At 36.0% G+C, this 19,528-nt stretch overlaps 4 long non-coding RNA genes and 1 pseudogene across 6 annotated transcripts; 3 read left to right on the plus strand and 2 right to left on the minus strand.

Moving 5' to 3' along the window:
* The first annotated feature begins 3,225 nt into the window (after nt 1-3,225).
* LOC149387437 (uncharacterized) lies at nt 3,226-4,730 on the plus strand. Of its 2 annotated transcripts, none has more exons than XR_016301054.1 (3): nt 3,226-3,392; nt 3,884-4,020; nt 4,626-4,730. It is a non-coding gene; the product is annotated as an uncharacterized LOC149387437 (long non-coding RNA). The 2 variants fall into 2 exon arrangements; XR_016301055.1 differs by having other exon boundaries at nt 3,226-3,341.
* Nucleotides 4,731-5,210: 480 nt separating this feature from the next.
* Nucleotides 5,211-5,978, plus strand: LOC149387438 (uncharacterized). The gene is made up of 3 exons (XR_016300900.1): nt 5,211-5,496; nt 5,655-5,757; nt 5,852-5,978. It is a non-coding gene; the product is annotated as an uncharacterized LOC149387438 (long non-coding RNA).
* Nucleotides 5,979-6,068: 90 nt separating this feature from the next.
* On the plus strand, nt 6,069-7,474 carry LOC149387439 (uncharacterized). Its single transcript, XR_016300855.1, has 5 exons — nt 6,069-6,117; nt 6,230-6,300; nt 6,634-6,687; nt 6,776-6,814; nt 7,181-7,474. It is a non-coding gene; the product is annotated as an uncharacterized LOC149387439 (long non-coding RNA).
* A 2,016-nt stretch (nt 7,475-9,490) lies between these two features.
* LOC149387440 (uncharacterized) lies at nt 9,491-13,756 on the minus strand. 2 transcript variants are annotated; one of them, XR_016301018.1, is made up of 3 exons: nt 13,697-13,756; nt 13,491-13,608; nt 9,491-9,681 (listed from the first exon to the last, which is right to left on the minus strand). It is a non-coding gene; the product is annotated as an uncharacterized LOC149387440 (long non-coding RNA). The 2 variants fall into 2 exon arrangements; XR_016301019.1 differs by lacking the exon at nt 9,491-9,681 and adding an exon at nt 12,571-12,683.
* A 3,159-nt stretch (nt 13,757-16,915) lies between these two features.
* Nucleotides 16,916-19,257, minus strand: LOC149387441 (pentatricopeptide repeat-containing protein At5g50390, chloroplastic pseudogene; annotated as a pseudogene).
* Nucleotides 19,258-19,528: the final 271 nt, after the last annotated feature.

Below are 19,528 nucleotides of genomic sequence, written 5' to 3' on the forward strand. Positions count from 1 at the left end.
GCATTTGGACCATATACTATGGACGGTCTAACGACAAAGTTATTTTTATTGGAATTTGGAATGTCCAAATTTCATATTATTTAATATTGAAAAATTGGATGGTATCCGTATAAATTTTTTTCCACACCATTTTCCACCACCTGACCACCATTTATCACATGAAAAGCCACATTCATCAAATGACACGCCAATTCAAAGATCCCCAAATTTTTCAAGATGAAGACGAAGACGATGATGACACAACTCAATCTCCATCCAACGAAGAAGAGGTGGCCGAAGAGGAGGAGGACTTGGATGAAGAAGAGCAACCTCCCATCAATTTTCAAATGTCAATATCAATTTCAATGAGTGAATTTGAAAAGCTTTTTGTAGTTTGTACTTTTCAAGTGTGTAATTTTCAATAGAACTTTGTAGTTTGTACTTTTCATAAGAAAATTTGTAATTGTCATTTAATTTTTTTATTTTATCTTTATTTAACGAAACTTAAGATGTTATTCATATTATTTCTAAGTTTTTGATCATTTTCATATATTTTTTATAGGGAAATTGACATCAATAATACTCAATTGCTTGTTACTTATCAAAAATCAATTAAAATTCAAATATTGACACATCTAGTACCAAATGTGTCACGAGATCAACCAATTCATGACCGATTTAGTACTAAATATGTCAATATTTGGGTTTTGGTTATTTTTTGTAAATTGTCAAGCAAATAATATTATTGCTGTCAATTTTTGTCATCTTTTTCAAAGTGGCCCATAATTACAAAAACTTTTCAAATAAATCCCTTAATATAACATTTAAAATAATTGTTTTAAAAAAATTATGGAATATGGGATATTCATATTCCAAACAAATATGGTAAATTGAACACTTGAAAAGTTTCCACGATAATTGGCAGTCCGACACCTTTTATGCTCTTTGTGGCCCATGAATTTTAGAAACATGGTAAGAGGCTTGGAAAGCCCAATAGCTTATGTAAGCGGAATTCGTTAGTTATTACTTTCTGTAAACAAATATCAGCAATCTTTACGCTGTTTAGGGAAATACTTCCTAAACTTTAAAAATAAGAAAATAATCATTATATATTTTTCTTTTACAAGTATAATATGATTTCATGTGTAAATACTTATAATTCATGGTATTCACATTTTGAAAACGGATATATATATATTTTAAACCTAAATTACAATTGGATTACACCCAATATTTCAGCAAACACTATAAGGTCAACTATTAAATGATACCTTCACATTTTTTTGGGTAAAAAAATACTTATAATTTTTTTAATTAAATTTAACCTTAATACTTTTTTTTTTGCAAAGAATACCCAACCCAACCTTTTATATAGAATTTACTACATGACAAATATGCAATTTTGCTCGTCTAAGCGCCTTATCCTTCGAATGGAACAAAATTCAAATGAGTCATAGTGAGAATTGAATGTGTGTAATAACAACGAGGCACCAATAGAGTCGCAACCGTTGGTGCGGCGGATTTCGTCATCTCAAGTAGTGTGACAGGCAACCTCAGAACCTATGGCATGACGATGAGAAGTGTCGAGAGCAGACGGTGTTATGGATGTTATCGTTTTTAGTTTTGTTGTGTGAGGCGTCGAGGTCTAGAGCTATGGTACGACAAAATGGTTGACACAACATGTATCATACGTCAACTATAGTGGCCAATGCGACAATCACAAGACGTCAAACCAGCTAATTTTATATTTTATATTTATTCTAAATGCAAATCGAGGGCAAAATTCATTATCATGAGATGTTTTCTAGATTTTTGTTTACACATATTACGATTATTATTGATTGATAGTTCGATCGATTGCTTCAATTTATCCACAAATTTGTATAGAGATTGTTCAAGAGTTAGGGAGCTCATCCGACTCGATATTGTATTGTTTCGAAGATATATACAAGATAATCAGAATTTGTGGATTAAAATGAACTAACTAATTGACTATAAGATAGATCAAGTCAATACAAGGAACTGCACATTATTATAACATCTTCAACATAAGTGTCATAATCTGTATAATTTTTCGTACCCTAATATATATATATATATATATATATATATATATATATATATATATAAATAAAAGTCAAGGCATGATTGCTATGTATCTACAAATGTCCGTCTAATTAATTTCAAGCAAAAGAATACCCTATGATTTAACTATATTAATGTATAGCCTCTCTCTATGTATAGCCTTATTTGTACATTATTGAAAGCATATGCCAACTATATTCTTCCTCTTTCAACTCGCGAGTCTCAAATTTAGTATGGTATTTGAGCACAGGTTTTTCTATTTATTCTCTAATAAAAAAATCGAGTTCATTAGTTTTTTGTATGTACTATGTGTACGTGTGTGGGTGACGTGTATCACGATATACGGTATACCTTGTGTATTAATTACCATACCATATATTAAAGTTATAGGATTCGAAAGATAAATATATATCAAAATAGTGTTCTATAAATAATATGAATTTTATTATTAAAATGAGCTTATACTAGTGAGAAGGTGTCTTCCGTTAAAAAAAATATATATCCATGTGTTTCTCTGTTAATAATAATAAAAAAAAAAAAAAAAAAAAACTCTAAATTTTGTGTCCCCGCATCAAAACCATGCTTTGTTCAAAAGGTAATGCTAACTTGGGATCAATTGCTCAATTGGAAGATGTGGGAGGTATAAGATCAAAGCCCAAACAATTACTGTGTAAAAAAAAAACTAGAAAAAGTTCTACTGTTGTCCAATGCAATCCCTGGAGTCCTGGACCATGCTTATACAGCATGAATAGCTTATGTTGTCATAATTATATATAGGATATATCTATTATCTATTAAAATATAATAAGTGTAAATCCGAAATCACTGTTCATAAGGTTTTACCCAATTAAAACATGCCACGTCAGCCAACTCTTTATACAAACCGGTTTTTTTTTTTAAAGTCGCAACCGCTGGTTTGTGAGTTTGTTGTTAACGCGTCTCTTCTCTTTCTTCCGGTGATGTTCATCGTCTCCGCTACTTTTCACGGTACGCTCTCTTTGTTTCATCATCTCGAGTCCCCGTTTATGTCTCGTCGTCGTCTTCTTCTATCTTGATTAGGGCTTTCATTCTGTACGGTTTTAAATTGGGGCTTTCATTCTTGCTCTTCAAATATGAAATTAATTATTGTGTTCGTTTCTCTTATTTATGTTTTATATAGGTTTTGCTCAAATTTGCTTTTAATTTGGGGTATCATTCGTTCTTCTTCCCTCGCCGCCAGCGAAACACTCTGCCTAGCGCGACATCACCCGTGTTCATCGTCTCCGCTACTCTTCACGGTACGCTCTCTTTGTTTCATCATCTCGAGTCCCCGTTTATGTCTCGTCGTCGTAATACAATTCCGAAATTACTGTTACACCTCACTTTGAATACAAACCGTTTTTTTTTCTTACTTTGTAACCGTTCGTTTGGGTTGTACGGCTTCGTTAAAATACCAGTTGAGAAGTGCGGGTTCAGTGTAATACTTATCCAGCGAATTTAATGTTGAGACATGGCTTTGTAATTTCACTTTTTTTCTTCTTATTTCGCTTTCGGTTTCTAATGATCCATAGAAAACAAAGTTGAGTTTTAGTGAGTTGAATGATCTTTTAAGCAATTTTCGAAGTCTATATTTCAAAATATTATTCTATTTTAATTTTTTTTTTCTGGGTATTGTATTGCCCCTTGCTTTTATGAATGATTGGAAGCTTATGCATGTAGGAAAAAAGGGACTTCGATCTAATATTCTTTTTGAGGATTTGTATGGTTTGAAATTTGAATTTCTAATTTTTTTTTAATTGAAATTCATACATCAGAAGGTGATTTGTTTATCGACATGTAGGTTTCTTGCTTTCGGAAAGGAATGTGCTGGTTGGAACTATGAAAAGACTGGAAACCCTGTTTACTTGCACATAAGACAATCAAAGAAGTTGGCTCCTGAGGACAGGCCTCTGAAAAAACCTACTTTGTTGGCTATAGGTATGTTATCGAGGGCACTTTATATGGCCATGTTTGAGTTCTTAAGCTTTTGTTATAAAAAAAAATGGTTCGAGTTCTCAGGCTTTTTAGACATCAGATCCGTTCTATTTTGGAGTGTGGTTTATGGAGTTACATCATTATTTTGAATTACTGGCACGATAGGCTGTTGGTGTTTTTTCTTCTAAAAAATTGTAAAATTGCCATTGCTTTATATTTGCTGATATCTAAAGACTCTGATTCTAACATTGATAAATTGAGAAAGGGTTCAAGGTTTATTCCTTAAAAGTGCAAGTGTGCAACTTAACTTATTAATTATGAATTTTTTGGTGAAAACTGGTAATGAATGGTCATATGAACATCTATTATGACTGTTTTAAGCTAATGTATCATGGATAATGAGTTTTTTCGAATCAGCAAACTTTGATGCCTATGGTTTATGTGCAGTTTGTCAGTAAGCCATAAATATATGATTTACGGGCCAAGTATTTAAAAGATATAGATGCAGATTTTTTATGCGGATTTAGGCTGAATATTGTCTTTTGTGTGCTGGTTAATATCTCTTATAATTGGATAGAATGCTACGATACTTACATTACGATCTGTAGGCTTGGACGGTGGGTTCGACAACAATGAAATTGAGTATGAAGATGCGTACAATATAGTCATATTGCCCGATTATGTTAGCCTTCCATTTCCTTCGGTGGAGTTACCAGAGAAGATACTTATTTTCTCTCAGTATCTGAGATTTTGAAATAATTTATGGAGGCCTTCAAATTAATAAATTCATAAACTCTCTTATCAGCATGACCTTTTTCTCGGTGCCTTTTGATTACTTGCGTGGTTGCTATTATAAACCATCGAAAAATCCATAGTTTGATTCATGTGATCTTCCCTTCTTAGAGACCGACCAAGGGGCTCGATAAGTAATATACCCCTTTTTATGAATCTTTAAAAATATCCAGACCTAGACTCATCTCCTCCTTTTAAATACCATCTAATATGATTCGGGTATCATTATGATAAGACCCTGAACTTTCCATTTCCCACAAAATAGAAAAATGCAAGGTATTACAAGCTTTCGAGAAGCTTGGTCTCTCTCAAGGGAAACATCCCAATTTTCACTCAATATTTGCCTCTCAAGGTATTACAAGCAATTGCTAAAGCACCTATTAATCTCTAATTACGATACTACCCCTAAGGTCCTAACACGATACTGTAGGTAAGGCTGGCAGTTGATGCGATCCTACTGGCCAAGGGTGCCGAAAGGTGTTATAGTTCCTCCATCAAGGTGGAAGTGCACCAAGTGCGAAAAAACAGAGAATCTCTGGCTAAATCTCACCGACGGAATGATACTTTGCGGACGGAAAAATTGGGACGGAACTGGTAGCAACAACCATGTTGTCGAACATTACAAAGAAACAAGATATTCTCTTGCTGTAAAGTTGGGAACGATCACTGCTGAATTAAAAGGAGCAGGTAATATATTGTAGTGATTAACTTATAATATCAATAATTTTTGTGGGAACTCGCCTTAGCAGCTTAATAGGCAAGTATATGGTTGAGTATTTTAAGTATTAGTCAATTTTTGAAGGTTTGTACTTGTAGATTTAATGATGGGTAACATACTCTGGCAGGTGAACTGTTAACTCGTACCCAGAGGATGATAGCGTCATAGATCCATTCCTGCTTTTACCCGATTTTATTTCAACATGCCTTGAGTTTGTAAATGTTATCTTGGTAAAAAAAAAAATAATGAGTCCTTTTGCTATTCTCAGCCTCTTATTACTCTTAATACTTAAAAAAGTTTTGCTATTCACATTCTTGTTTCCAGACAGAAATGACTACCGCTGAAAGAGAGCTCGACAAGAACACCAATTTTGATGGGGACCGAATTCAAGAAAGAGGGGAGATGTGGAACTAATCTGCGGACCGGGTTACACTGGACTTGTCAATCTTGGAAATAGGTAATGTTGCTTAATCAGACTTGTTTTGGTCTATTTTGTTTGTTCGCTATCATTATATGTATTCAAATTTTTTATTTTCTCTGCAGTTGCTATCTAGCAGCAACTATGCAAGTTGTGTTCTCAACTACACACGGTTAGTTTTCGACTTCTACCTTGGGTCCAACTTGACAAAAATCACGCATCACTTTGTGAACTCTGTAATGCTAGATGACTAAATATTTTTTGCTTCTTTTTCACATTGTCAGATACTACAAGATTTGAAAAGGGCTTTTGAGATTGCTCCGACTGATCCAACTGCAGACCTGAATATGCAGCTGTAAGCCGCTAGCATATTTTATTTTATTTTGAACTCTAAATTAATTTTAATAAGAATAACTCGAAAAAACCAGCAGAGATAGAAACAAGCCTTAAAATGTGCTAACACCAATCTGGAGTGAGACCTGACAAAGAAAAGGAATAAAATCTTAACATAAAGCTGAACGCCAAATGGTGATAGAACGATTAAGCCTCTCCCATAACGCCTCTTGAAAGAAAACAACCCCCTAGAAATTCTCTTAGTTGTTGGAGTAGTACCAGAACTGTCTAAGTAGTTAGACTTGTGCTTTCCTGATATGCAATGTACATAATGTGGCTTTATATTTTCTGACAGAACAAAGTTGGGTCATAGTTTGCTGTCTGGTAAATACTCTATCCCATCTCAAAGGTAAGAAAACTAACCACACAGCTTTATGTGTAGATATGCATGTCGGTATGCCTATTCAAGTTTTACATTATCTTTATTTTTTATCCAGGAAAACGATGTCAATGCTGCTACCCCAACCGCGCCTACTGTGAGTATTATATAGTTCTTTAAATTTATTTTGTGGTCTTCAAGTCACCTGTCCTAGCGTGGACTTGCTATCCAACCATTAGTCTAATGTGTTTTACGGTTCATTTTTTACTTACTCACTTATTTATTTATTTATTTATTTATTTTATTATACGAATATCATAAACATGTGCAAAGCTATTATTGCTGCCAATCATCCTGAATTTTCGACCATGAAACAAATTCTGGACACAAATTTTGTTTTAAGTATATTAGACATGTCACAATTACATTACAAGAGGCCCAATTTAATTTGTACGTGAAAATAATCATTTAATTATCTCGAAAATGGGCTATTTTTAACTAAATTTAAATCGTTGTTTTGCAGCTATGTTCATTTGAGAAATCAACAGACTCGAGTGTCATAAAGTTTGTAAGAGAAGCATAAGACTCGACTGTCTACAATCTCGGTTCGGCCTTTGTCCTAGATGAATTTGGATGCTTATAGATGTTAATTCGGTTCAATTAGTCTATGTTCGTTTTTGTTGAATTGTATGAGATTTGTTTGCTCGTTTGTGTTCATATTCGATATTTAGAACTCATATTTTTTTTATACCTTAAAATAAAATTCAAATGTTTTATGTGAACTTTTGAGTTGAGTAACTCATATGTGTGTTGAAGCATTGAAGTCTACTCTTTGTGTTATTAATTATTTTTTAGGTTTCTTTTTATTGTAAAGAAGTTAAACAACTTGTAATGACGTTGAGCATGTTCTAGCTTTGCATATCCAACAAGATTTGAACTCAACAGAGGCAAGTTTTTTTTTTCACAAAATATTTATTCATTTTGATGTTCACAAATCAATCACTCTACTATTTGTAAGTATACTATGTTTTCCGTATAATGACGAAGTGGTTAATCTCATCAAAATTCAAGTGTAAGGCAATGAAGCAAATAATTAAAAGTTCATAATTATTTAGAAGATCATGGTACTAATGCTTTTTCCACATTACAATGATGCTTGTAGATTGCGTTAAGAAACAAGTAGCTCTTGCACCATATTGGGCCGCCAAACTCATTGTGTATGGCTTTGCGGAAGTGGAGGTTGATCAAGATCGAAAATTCTAGAGACGAGGAATCAAAATCTATTATCTCTTATTAAATTTGATTTTACTTTACTCCCACGGTCTATTATGGAGTATTATCTATTACAATTTCATATTATTTTTCAATTGAATTTTACTTTGATAAATATTGGTAAAACTCTTTAACAACATGTATTAAAGCCATAACACTACTCAAAAATAAATTTACCAATTTATATCTATAATCACCACGTGCGAAGGCTACATGCATAATTTACTTGCTTGAAGTGTGAAGCTTTTCCAACCAACATCTTTAACTCTTAGGAAATGAAAATAAATAAATAATAAAACAGTGGTCCGTGGCTCTTCTTTCGACCGTGTCACTATGTCCTCGTCCAGCGGGTGAAACTCGAATAAATTGAGTTTCTTTGAGACGACATATAATCATCGACCGTGTCACTATTTGAGAGTGTTGACTGTATATTCAAGCCAGTGTTGATTGAATATTCAAGCCTGAATTTTTTTTTTTTTTTAAAGAAACATCGGGACTTTATTCATTCACCACGGCAGAGCCGAAATACAAAAAGGGATCGAGTAAAACCTGAATGTTCCAGTTGTTGTTCCACCAAAAAAAATAAAATAAAGGTTTTACAGCACAAGAATGTGGTCCGTTGCTAAAGAACTCGATTTTGTTCCAGTTTGGAATTTTAAAACATAAATAAGAGAATCGAACACAATAATTAATTTCAGATTTGAAACCGGAACCGTAACAACAATGAGTTTGGAATTATAAAACATAAATAAGAGAACCGAACACAATAATTAATTTCAGATTTGAAACCGGAACCGTAACAACAATGAGTTTGGAATTATAAAACCTAAATAAGAGAATCGAACACAATAATTAATTTCAGATTTGAAAACGGAACCGTAACAACAAAGAGCAAGAATGAAAGCCCCAATTTAAAAGCGTAACAAGAATGAGCCAGAATGAAAGCCCCAATTAAGATAGAAGAAGACGACGACGAGACATAAACGGGGACTCGAGATGAAGAAACAAAGAGAGCATACCGTGAAGAGTAGCGGAGACGATGAACACCGGTGATGTCGCGCTAGGCAGAGTGTTTCGCTAGCGGCGTGGGAAGAAAAACGAATGACAGAAGAAAGAAGAAGAAAGAGAAGAGAAAGAAAGAGACGCGTTTAACAACAAACCCACACAAACCAAACCAGCGGTTACGAATTAAAAAAAAAAAAAAAAAAGTTTGTATAAAGAGTTGGCTTACGTGGCATGTTTTGATTGGGTAACACCTTATGAACAGTGATTTCGGATTTACACTTATTATATTTTAATAGATATATATATATATATATATATATATATATATATATATATACTAGATAGTTTATAGTTTTATTTGAAAAGGAAGAACTTAAAATTAATCAGTTTTTCTAAACTAACATACATTAAAGACATAATAAGAATTATAAAGCAAGTATCGTATTCACAAACAAATAAATAAAACTAATATTTCCCATAGTTTTTCAATCAACACACGCAATCGTAAAACGCAAAGATGTGGAAGAAAAAAAAGAAAAGTAATGAAAATGCATGATGTTCTTTTAAAATAAAATAAAAAATAGTTCAATCAAATTCTAGGTTTTTTGTTGGAGCTAGAAGTTCCGGGGGAGAGATCATCATCTTTGTTCTCCAATTCTTGGTCGATACAATTAAGCTCGGAGAGCTTGTAAACTTGGCTAACGGTGAGTTGGTGTTGCATTCCTCTTGAATTTTCAAATCTCGTGTCTTTAACATAGAACGCTTTAGTGATAGCATCTTTGGCCTTGAATATTAGTTTCAAAGAATCTTTTTGCGTACCCTGTTTTAGCAAATGTGATTTAGTTTTGTAAATTATTCAAAAAAATTTAGATAAGCAACATACATATCCATTTATTGATTAACCTGCTCCAAAATTTTGGATATTTGTGAAGCCTTGCATGAAAAGATATTTTCAGCAGTGTAACCAAAGCACGTAGCTTCAAATTTCTCTGAGCCATCCGTCAAAATGAACTGAATACGTAACCTACAAAGTACTTACACGCATGTGAGAGAAATTGATTCATTTTTTGAGTTCAACGATTAAAAAATTCTATGTGTAGCACATACCACGGCACGACTTTGCTTTTTTTTTTTCAGTTTTACAATTCTGGCATGTGAAACGTTTATTGATCGGGAAGTTGGTTCCTTTCTTGCAATTCGAACATGCATTGTAGTAGAAACGCTGTTCATAATTTACGACCAACGCCGTCGCTTTGACCCAATAATTTCCAGATTTATTCTCCTACTCAAGTTTGAACTTTTAGACAATGAAAATTTTAATTTAAGAAATAGAACGTAATAATAGTTTTCTTTCATACCTTCATCTTGGTATTTATGAATTCAGCAAGCAGCAGTAAATCTTGTTCTTTGGGTGGTGGTATAGGTTGCGTCGTTGGGTTCTTCTTTTGTTCTTTTGCCAACTTTTTTAGAGTTGATGCATTTTCCATATTCCTAGATTTAGGGAAAAAAAAAAGGTTAGTGTTAGCAAAAAAATTAAAGATTCACAATTTGAAGTCACATGAAACAACATGCATGTATATACCACAGAGAAAGAGATTTGGCAATGGAGAATTTAGGGTCGATATAAATTGTGCTCGATCCTTTTGTCGACAATACGATGCCACCTAGGAAAAAAAATATATTGAGCGATAATTCGTCATATGATATTAGAAATAGTTCCAAACAATTATTGAGTAACCATTATTAACAATCTTCAACAAATAGTATAGATTTCTAGAAATTCAACCTAATCGTAATTATTACTTGTGTAAAATGTGTGTATACATACATATAGATCAGTTTTGTGTGGAAATAGCAATTAGCACTAAGAAGTATTTTTAGTAGCTAGCATATTTTTATTATAATTATTTTTTATAATTATAGCTGTTGAAACTTGTTTTGAATCTTTTTCATGCCTTAATCCAATCTGTTGTGGCACATATTCAACAATTATTTGTATTTCGTAAATCACTAATCTACGTAAGGTATATTATAATATTTTTATGTAATACACATATGGATCTGCGTGCTATTCAAAATAGAAGTAATGGAATTAATTTAAATTTTTTAAAACCAAGAAGTTATAATGGAGTAAAGTTTATCTTTCCAGTCAATCTCAAAATAGATACTACGGATTACAGCTTTGTGTACCATATACAAGTGCCTATTTTATGTGGCTATGTAAAATATATATATATATATATTATATATATATATATATTTATATGTATCATAAATTATATATCTTAAATAAAATAATTAATTATGAACATTTTTATCCAACAGTATAGTTAAAATAAAATTAAAAAGGGCCTGGTTATACTACTGAAAAGCAAGCTGGAGAAATATTATCTATCAAAATCCAGAATCTCGAGGTTAAGGGAAAATTACAAGATGGGTGTATACTTATATAGACAAAAAAAAAAAAAAAAAAACACTCACTTTTCCACTCATATATTGCTAAAATGACGTTCCCAAAAACAAAACATAAGGTTACCAAAAACGCAGGAAAAAAGCTAGTTTTCAAAACATAAATTTAGTTGTAAATCTACATATTTTTACGTACAAAACATAAGGTTACCAAATTCTATGTGTGTTGTTGGTGAAAATCTACATATTTTTTCGTACAACAAGGAAAGCCTGCGAAATTTAGTCTCATTATTCTGTAAGGTTTAATTAAAAAGCCAAAGAAATTTAAGTATTTTATAAATGATAAAATATAATTTTAGTATGGCTAAAAATTTGAGTAATTAAAGCATAAGGAAAAAAAAATATTTACCTTGATAGTTTTTGGCTTTCAAATTTATTCCTACAATAACCGGCCTTGTTTTCTTCATAGCCGAAATTAGGTTCGCTTCGTTTGTTGCAAAATTATCCCACAACGCTAATTTGATTACTTCAAAGCTGAGAGGAAAAATTAAAAGTGTTAAAAAAATTTAATGAGTAAGGAGTACCAATGAGAATTGCAAAGAAAGACGAACCTTTGATCGCGAAAAAACCAAACGGCCCATCAGAACCATCATGTTATATTTGCATTTTACAGATTTGCTTTTGGCTTTAAGGAAATAGGGAATATGCCAAACATGAGAGCAAGAAGTTGAAATCTTATTTGTTTTGGCTGTTAGTGATGCTCCTAGTGCAATTGAAATCCCAAATCCTAACTCATATTTGCATGCCAAAGCTGGAAAAGCCATCAAGAATTTAAGGTATTATACACGTACCCATGTAATAGAAAGAACAAGATCTCCAAGTTCAAATAATGTTGCAAAGAGAGTAGAAATGCTTACAACAACAGACTTTAGAGCCGATATTTGAGGCCCCTTGGATGTCTCTCTATACTAACAGACGGCAGCGACACCGCAAGGCTTCCCAGGTTCACACAGTACGAATCCCAACAGCCCATTAGTTTTTCAAATAAACAAGTGTCATTGAACCATGATTTTTTTTTTTTGCTGTGTCACCCAAATATTCCAAACAGCTGATCAAAGAGTATTTCAAAGCCTTGTAACTCATAAATAATATACGTTGTAAAAATTGTATTATAAAAATATAGGAGTTCCTAAATACGAACCTGCATCGGGCAATCCGACTTTCGAAGCATCAGATATCCCTCCTTCTCGTGGTCAATGATCGCGATCTTCGTGAACCTCATTATACGAACCAGGTTGTCAAAGTAATCAAGCGTTTCCAAGCCCTCGACACGCACATCACTGTAATCAAGTGATTCAGAGAACGGAAAACCATTAGAGTAAAAGAAGAGAGTCAGAAAAAAAAAAGAAATAAAAAAGTGTTTGTATCGAACCTGATATCCAATACGGGCACGCGAACGTGGTCGAGCTGATGGGGTATTGTGCCGAGCATGGTCAAAGGCTTCTCGTCTACGAATATTGCAGCAATGGTTCGATTCAAGATGCTTTGCACTCCGATGATGACTTCAAACGCAAGCTTTCTTGGAACGCTCGCACCAGAATGGCTCTTGGAGCCGCAAGAGCTTTGGAGTTAGTAATCACTCTGATAGGATGCTCGCTCGTATTATTATTACTGATAAACTAAACTTATCTCTCTGATTACACTTCTCTACCAACTAAAAAAATAACTTAATCGACTAAACAGTTCACTTGTAAACCTTGATGATCCTCTAATGACTTATTTATAATAAAACGAGACTGAACCCTGAGATTACTTCTTGACTTACTTTTGATTCTTAACACATTACGATTCTATTATTTGTTTCTGGTATTATTAATGCGATCGAACAGTACTTTCACAATCAACGTTTTCACAATTTGAAATTGAAAGAAATCCCCAGATTAAAAGCAAATTTGAGCAAAACCTATATAAAACATAAATAAGGGAAACGAACACAATAATTAATTTCAGATTTGAAGAGCAAGAATGAAAGCCCCAATTTAAAAACGTACAGAATGAAAGCCCTAATCAAGATAGAAATCAAGATAGAAGAAGACGACGACGAGACATAAACGGGGACTCGAGATGATGAAACAAAGAGAGCGTACCGTGAAGAGTAGCGGAGACGATGAACACCGGTGATGTCGCGCTAGGCAGAGTGTTTCGCTGGCGGCGAGGGAAGAAGAACGAACGATACCCCAAATTAAAAGCAAATTTGAGCAAAACCTATATAAAACATAAATAGGAGAAACGAACACAATAATTAATTTCAGATTTGAAGAGCAAGAATGAAAGCCCCAAATTAAAACCGTACAGAATGAAAGCCCCAATCAAGATAGAAGAAGACGACGACGAGACATAAACGGAGACTCGACAAAGAGAGCGTACCGTGAAGAGTAGCGGAGACGATGAACACCGGTGATGTCGCGCTAGGCAGAGTGTTTCGCTGGCGGCGAGGGAAGAAGAACGAATGACAGAAGAAAGAGAAGAGAAAGAAAGAGACGCGTTAACAACAAACTCAGAAACCAGCGGTCACGACTTAAAAAAAAAATCGGAAACCAGCGGTTACGACTTTAAACAAAAAAAAATCGGTTTGTATAAAGAGTGGGCTGACGTGCATGTTTTAATTGGGTAAACCCTTATGAACAGTGTTTTCGGATTTACACTTATTATATTTTAATAGATATAGAGAGAGAGAGAGAGAGAAACGTGGGATTGGAAAGAAAGAAAGAAAAAAAAAGAGAGAGAAGAGAAGATGACGCAAGAAAGAGAAGAAAAGAAAAAAAAAAAAAAAAACCAAAATCTACCACGTGTCTCCATATGGCGAAACCACGTGGCGACCTATGGTTAAAGTTGGAATTGGCATTCCCTCTTATTATCTATGTTATGGGTAAGAGAGAGTGAGCGTACTAATCCAATCAATCCACCAATATTAGGAGAATAGTCCAAGTTTAAATAAATTAAGTGAATAGCCCAACTAATATTTCACTATCTAAATTACCCTCATATATAAGAGCAAAACTCAATTTTCCCAAAACCTAAACCTAAACTCGTTCTCATCTTCGTCCATTTCACACTACTGATCCACTTCACGCCGCCGATCCATTTCACGCAGCCACATCGTCGACAATCGTCGTCCATCCTCGTTGCTGATCCCTAACGCCGTCGATGAGATCCGCCATAGACACTGTCAAGATCCGCCATAGACGCCGTCAAGATCCGTCATAGACGCCGTCGATTGCGTCGAGCTCCGGCGGCAGCGATGCTCGGAGAATCGACGGCTCAGATTGACTCGAAAATCGGTAGGGGGAGAGGAACCGACGGCGAAGAGGAAATCGGCGGCGATGGAGGAGATTGAGTAGATGCACTTTGTAAATTCGCGAATCGGTTAATTTAATAAGCCTACTGGAGTGAGTTGGATTAATTAATTAACTGATTCGTGAATGATTTGAAATTCACAAAAACTTTACAAAAATCATAACTTAAGTAAATTGATATTCAAATCATTCAATTAATTAACCTAATTCCGAATTCAACCATTTAGTAAATTAACTTTACTCACAAAAAAATCAGAACCTAAACTAATATTCAACCAATAAGTTAATTAATTAACCTAACTCACTCCAGTAGGTTAATTAAATTAACCTATTCGCGAATTTACCAAGGACGTTATGGTCTGAGCCGAAAATATAGGCTATTTGCTTAACAAAATGAAACTTGGGCTATTCCCTTAATAAGAATGACAAATTTGACTAGTTACAATAAATTTCACTTAATAAATTAAGTCTATGTATGTAAAACTAGACCCGTTAATAAATCAATTATAGACTAATCTAAATAAGTTAATAAATATAAAGGCGTCCTAAAATGAAAGGTCCTAAATCCTGAAGTGATCATGGACACTGGGTTATGTTACTGAGCTCTTTGACTCATTCGCTAAAAGGCTATTCATGCTAATCACAGCTTATGTCTTGGGAGTTTTCTCAGAGCATAACTCGAGTGGGAAACAGATACGGAATCCAGCCTTCCTGAAAGAAGGTTAATGTTCTGTCACCTAAGGGTTGATTCCAGAACCGATAGATTGCGCGCACTTTCGAAGTAAGTAACGTTCGAAAGAATCTTTCACTAGGGAAGCAACAATGCTTAGGGCTGATATGTATCAATGGAAGTATAACGGAATAAATCTACTTCTCTCGATACGGGTTGAACCCGGAGGATCTTGATCACGAACTGACTATATCAGTGGACACTCGTCACGATGAGTAAATAGCTAAAATGAAAGGTCCTAAAAAAAATTATAGCCGGTCCTGCTTGAGAGAATAGCCAGCTAGCTCTCCAATAATGTCAAGGCAAGGCAAGATTATCATGAAAAATCCCAGATATCAAATCCACAAATTTGTCATAATGGAGTCCTCTAAAATTTGACATAAATATCTTGATTATGAGGATTGTGTCCTCTTGCATCGCTACTATCATGAGATTACAGCAGATTGTATAAAAAGGAAACTAACATGTAACAATGAGGCAACATACGCCCGCTCTTTTTTTTTTTTTTTTTTTTTAATTGTTTCTATGTCACCACTCAAACTTGAACCAAAATAAAATTCTAAGACTGTCTAAAATTTGTGAAGTTTGCTGAAATCAAAATTCGATATTCATGTCTATATCGATTAAATTTGGGCATCAAAGATAATCAACATGAATATAGCCGTTGAGACCAAATTGTACGGACGTACATTCAATTTCAATTCTCTTACTCAAGCTTACTAACGCTTCCAAAAATACCATATATAAATAATAATTAGAATTGAACTTTTTGTGTCCTAGGAAACATGATTATGTAAAGGAAAAATGATATGAAATAGCCAATTCAAAGTATGACTTTTGCAATATAGTCATAGTTTCATTAGGTATAGCAAAATAGCCAATTGAGAGTACCACGACTTTTAATCCTACCTCGATTAATTTTAATCCAGCCTTCATAAAGCTTACATTTTGTCTTTATAGTTCTTTGGGATTAAATTTATACAGCCTAGATTAATCTTACTTTAGCTAGTTTGCTTATAGTTGGCAAACTATGGCTATTTTGCAAAAGCTTAAGTTCTATTTGGCTATATAGCCGCTTGACCCTTATTTATTTTACAGGACGGTGGAGACAACCATAACAATAATAACAGTAATCAGCAATGGCAGCCCAATGTTCACGCTTTCTCTGTTGGAGGAAGTGGTAATTGGATTTCCTAATCGATATCAGAAATAAATATATAGACATTCAATTAATTGCGTTGCTGTGATTGGAATGTGTAGTTGCTGGTAAGGAATTTGAGGGAGAGAGAGAAGGTTATGGCAATGAGTCCAATGAGGAATGGAAAGACAGAGTGGAAAAGTGGAAAGCGAGGCAAGAAAAGAGAGGAAATGTGCTCAGCAAAGACGATGTAAACAACGTTGAAGCCAATGAGGATGATTACATGCAAGTCTCAAATCACCTCTCAATAAAAGAATAAATAAAAATTACTCACAACTGAATAACAAGAGTAGGCCAATTTTTATTTACTATTGAGCTATGATTAAATGGACAATCTTAACATTAAAGTTGTGTACTTGAAAAAGAAAGACAAGAAAGTCACCAATAATCTCCACAAGAGCAATTCCCATCTTTATGATACTAACCGAAGAATAGAAGTAAAATGAAACAAGGTGTAGTATAATTGTTGAAAGAAATTACCAATAATCTCCACAAGAACAACCTCCATCTTTGAAATGGTGAAACCTAATAGCGCCCCTGAGAACGATTTCTCTCCCGGCGACCAAAGCGATCAACTTGATCGCGGAGTGGCAATCGCCGCTGACCCGATGGCCCTGCACGATCTGCAGCGGCGTCCCGTCGGAAGTACTGATGATCCCGAACGAGATCGCGAGTTTCTCGCTCTGATGCGACGACCGTTCTTCGCGTTCGTCGAGCACAGAGCCTCGCTCGGGGACGTACCCGAGCTCTGTGATCTCGGCCGTCAGTTCCTCGAGTTTCCGGTAGATTTTTTCGGTTTCCGCATGGGTCTTGTCTCCAGACCGAAACACGTGAGCCTGTTTCTTCACCTCTATCCAAGTGCACGCCGGGAAAATCCTCAGACCCTTCCTTTTCAGGGTCCGAATCACGGAAGAAGCTTCCTTTGCCTTTCCTGTGGCCTTGTATATGTTCAAGAGGACTAGATAGCCGTTGAGCAATTCCGGCTCCATTCCGTAGATCTTCTCGGCGGCGATTCTCCCGAGCTCCAAATCCCCGTGGACCCGGCAAGCGGTGAGAAGCGCTTCCCACATGTTGATCTTGGGCTCGAACGGGGCTTTCAGTATCATCTCGTGGGCTTCTTCCAACCAGCCTTCTCTCCCGAGCAGCTCGATCATGCACGCGTAGTGCATCGCCCGAGGCTTGACCTTGTGGTCTCTGCTCATCGACTCGAAGATCGCCCAGCCTTGATCGGAGAGGCCCAAGTAGGAACAAGCCGAGAGGACCGCGAGGAACGTGACGTGGTCGGGGATGATATTCCGGTTGTTCTCCCTCGTCATCCTCTCGAAGAGGTCGATGGCCTCGCTCCCGAGCCCGTGGTTGCCGTACGCGGCGATCATCGCGTTCCACGTGATCACGTCCTTGAACGGCATTTTGTCGAACACGTTGCGGGCGTCCTCGGCGCTGCCCCACTTTCCATAGAAGTCGATGAGCGCGGTGTTGGCGACGAGGTCGAATCCGTAGCCGTGGCTCACGAGGTCGGCGTGGACTTGCTTGGCGTGCGCCAGCGAGGCGAGCCTCGAGCAGATCTTGATAACTATGGAGAACGTGAATTGGTTGATTTTAACGCCCGAGTCTCTCATCTCGTAGTACAAACTCAGGGCTTCCTCGGTGTGTTCGTGGCGCGCGTTCGCTGCGATGATCGAGGTCCAAGCCACCGTTGTCTTCTCCGCCAGCCTGGAGAACACGAGCCGAGCTTCTTTAATGGAGTTGCACTTGCTGTACATGTTGATCAGAGCGCAGGCCACGAAGGCGTTGGCCACCACGTTGGACTTGACCGCGCAGGAGTGAATCTGCCGTCCGATCGTCACGATTCCGAGGCCCGAGCAGGCTCGGATCACGGGGGTGAATGTGTGGGCTCCGATCTCGGAGAATTTCTCGTGGATCACGAGGAACAGACTGATCGCCTCGGCAAAGTGCCTCGAATCCACGAGGCCCGCGATCATCATGTTGGATGAGACCAAGTCCCACTCGGGCAATTCGTGGAACAGTTTGCGTGCGTCGATCATCATCCCGCACCTCACGTGCATATAAAGAAACCTCTTCCTCATGTGCAAATCCAATTCAAGGCCAGTCCTGGAAACGAATTCAGAGAGATTTTTCACTCCTCTAACGGAGTTCAATCCGATGCAAGCCCTTACCAGTGAATCGAGAGTACTGGTCCGGATTCCATTACAGCCAGCGATCTCCAAAACCCCGAAAAGCTCGAGTGCTTCTTCGTATCTCTTCCCCGAAACAAGCTTCTCTATCTCGTCGCAAATCCCACTCATCGACCTCGTAGCCACCTTCGGCTCCTCCATCGATGCCGTTTTCTTCCTCTCTCCCATGTCCACCGCGAAACGTTTCGCCTCCGGGCGTGGCTGGAGAGAGCACTTTGCGCGGGGAGCCACAGCCTTCGGCGGCGATATCAGAGATCTCCGGCGCTCGAAGGACGAAGAAAAACCGAAGACGCAAGAAATTGTGGCGGTTCGAGATCCGAGCGAGATTTCCATGGCTATAGAGATGAGATCGTAGCTTTGGAAACACACGCAGAGAAGAAAGATCAGAGCGAGCGAGTTTCGTTCGGAGAGTACGAAGTCTGAGACCAACTCCATTCACCCGATTACACCATTTCAACTCTTATCTATACCAAATTGAAATATTATTTTTATATATATTTTTTTTTTTTTACTTTCTCTTTTTATTTCCAGACTCTTATATTTATTTCATATCTTCCAATTATATCACTTATTCATTATTTAATAATAAAATATTACTCCATAAAATAATTCAAAATACAAATTAACATAAACTAAACTTAATATTTATTAATGTCATTTTAGTTTTTCTCAAACTCTAAATATCAATGTTGTATTTGAAAATAAA

The sequence above is a fragment of the Urtica dioica genome, chromosome 8 (assembly GCF_054948205.1).
Source record: "Urtica dioica subsp. dioica isolate 48M chromosome 8, U.dioica_male_clone48M_v1_H2, whole genome shotgun sequence".
Classification (NCBI taxonomy): Eukaryota; Viridiplantae; Streptophyta; class Magnoliopsida; order Rosales; family Urticaceae; genus Urtica; species Urtica dioica.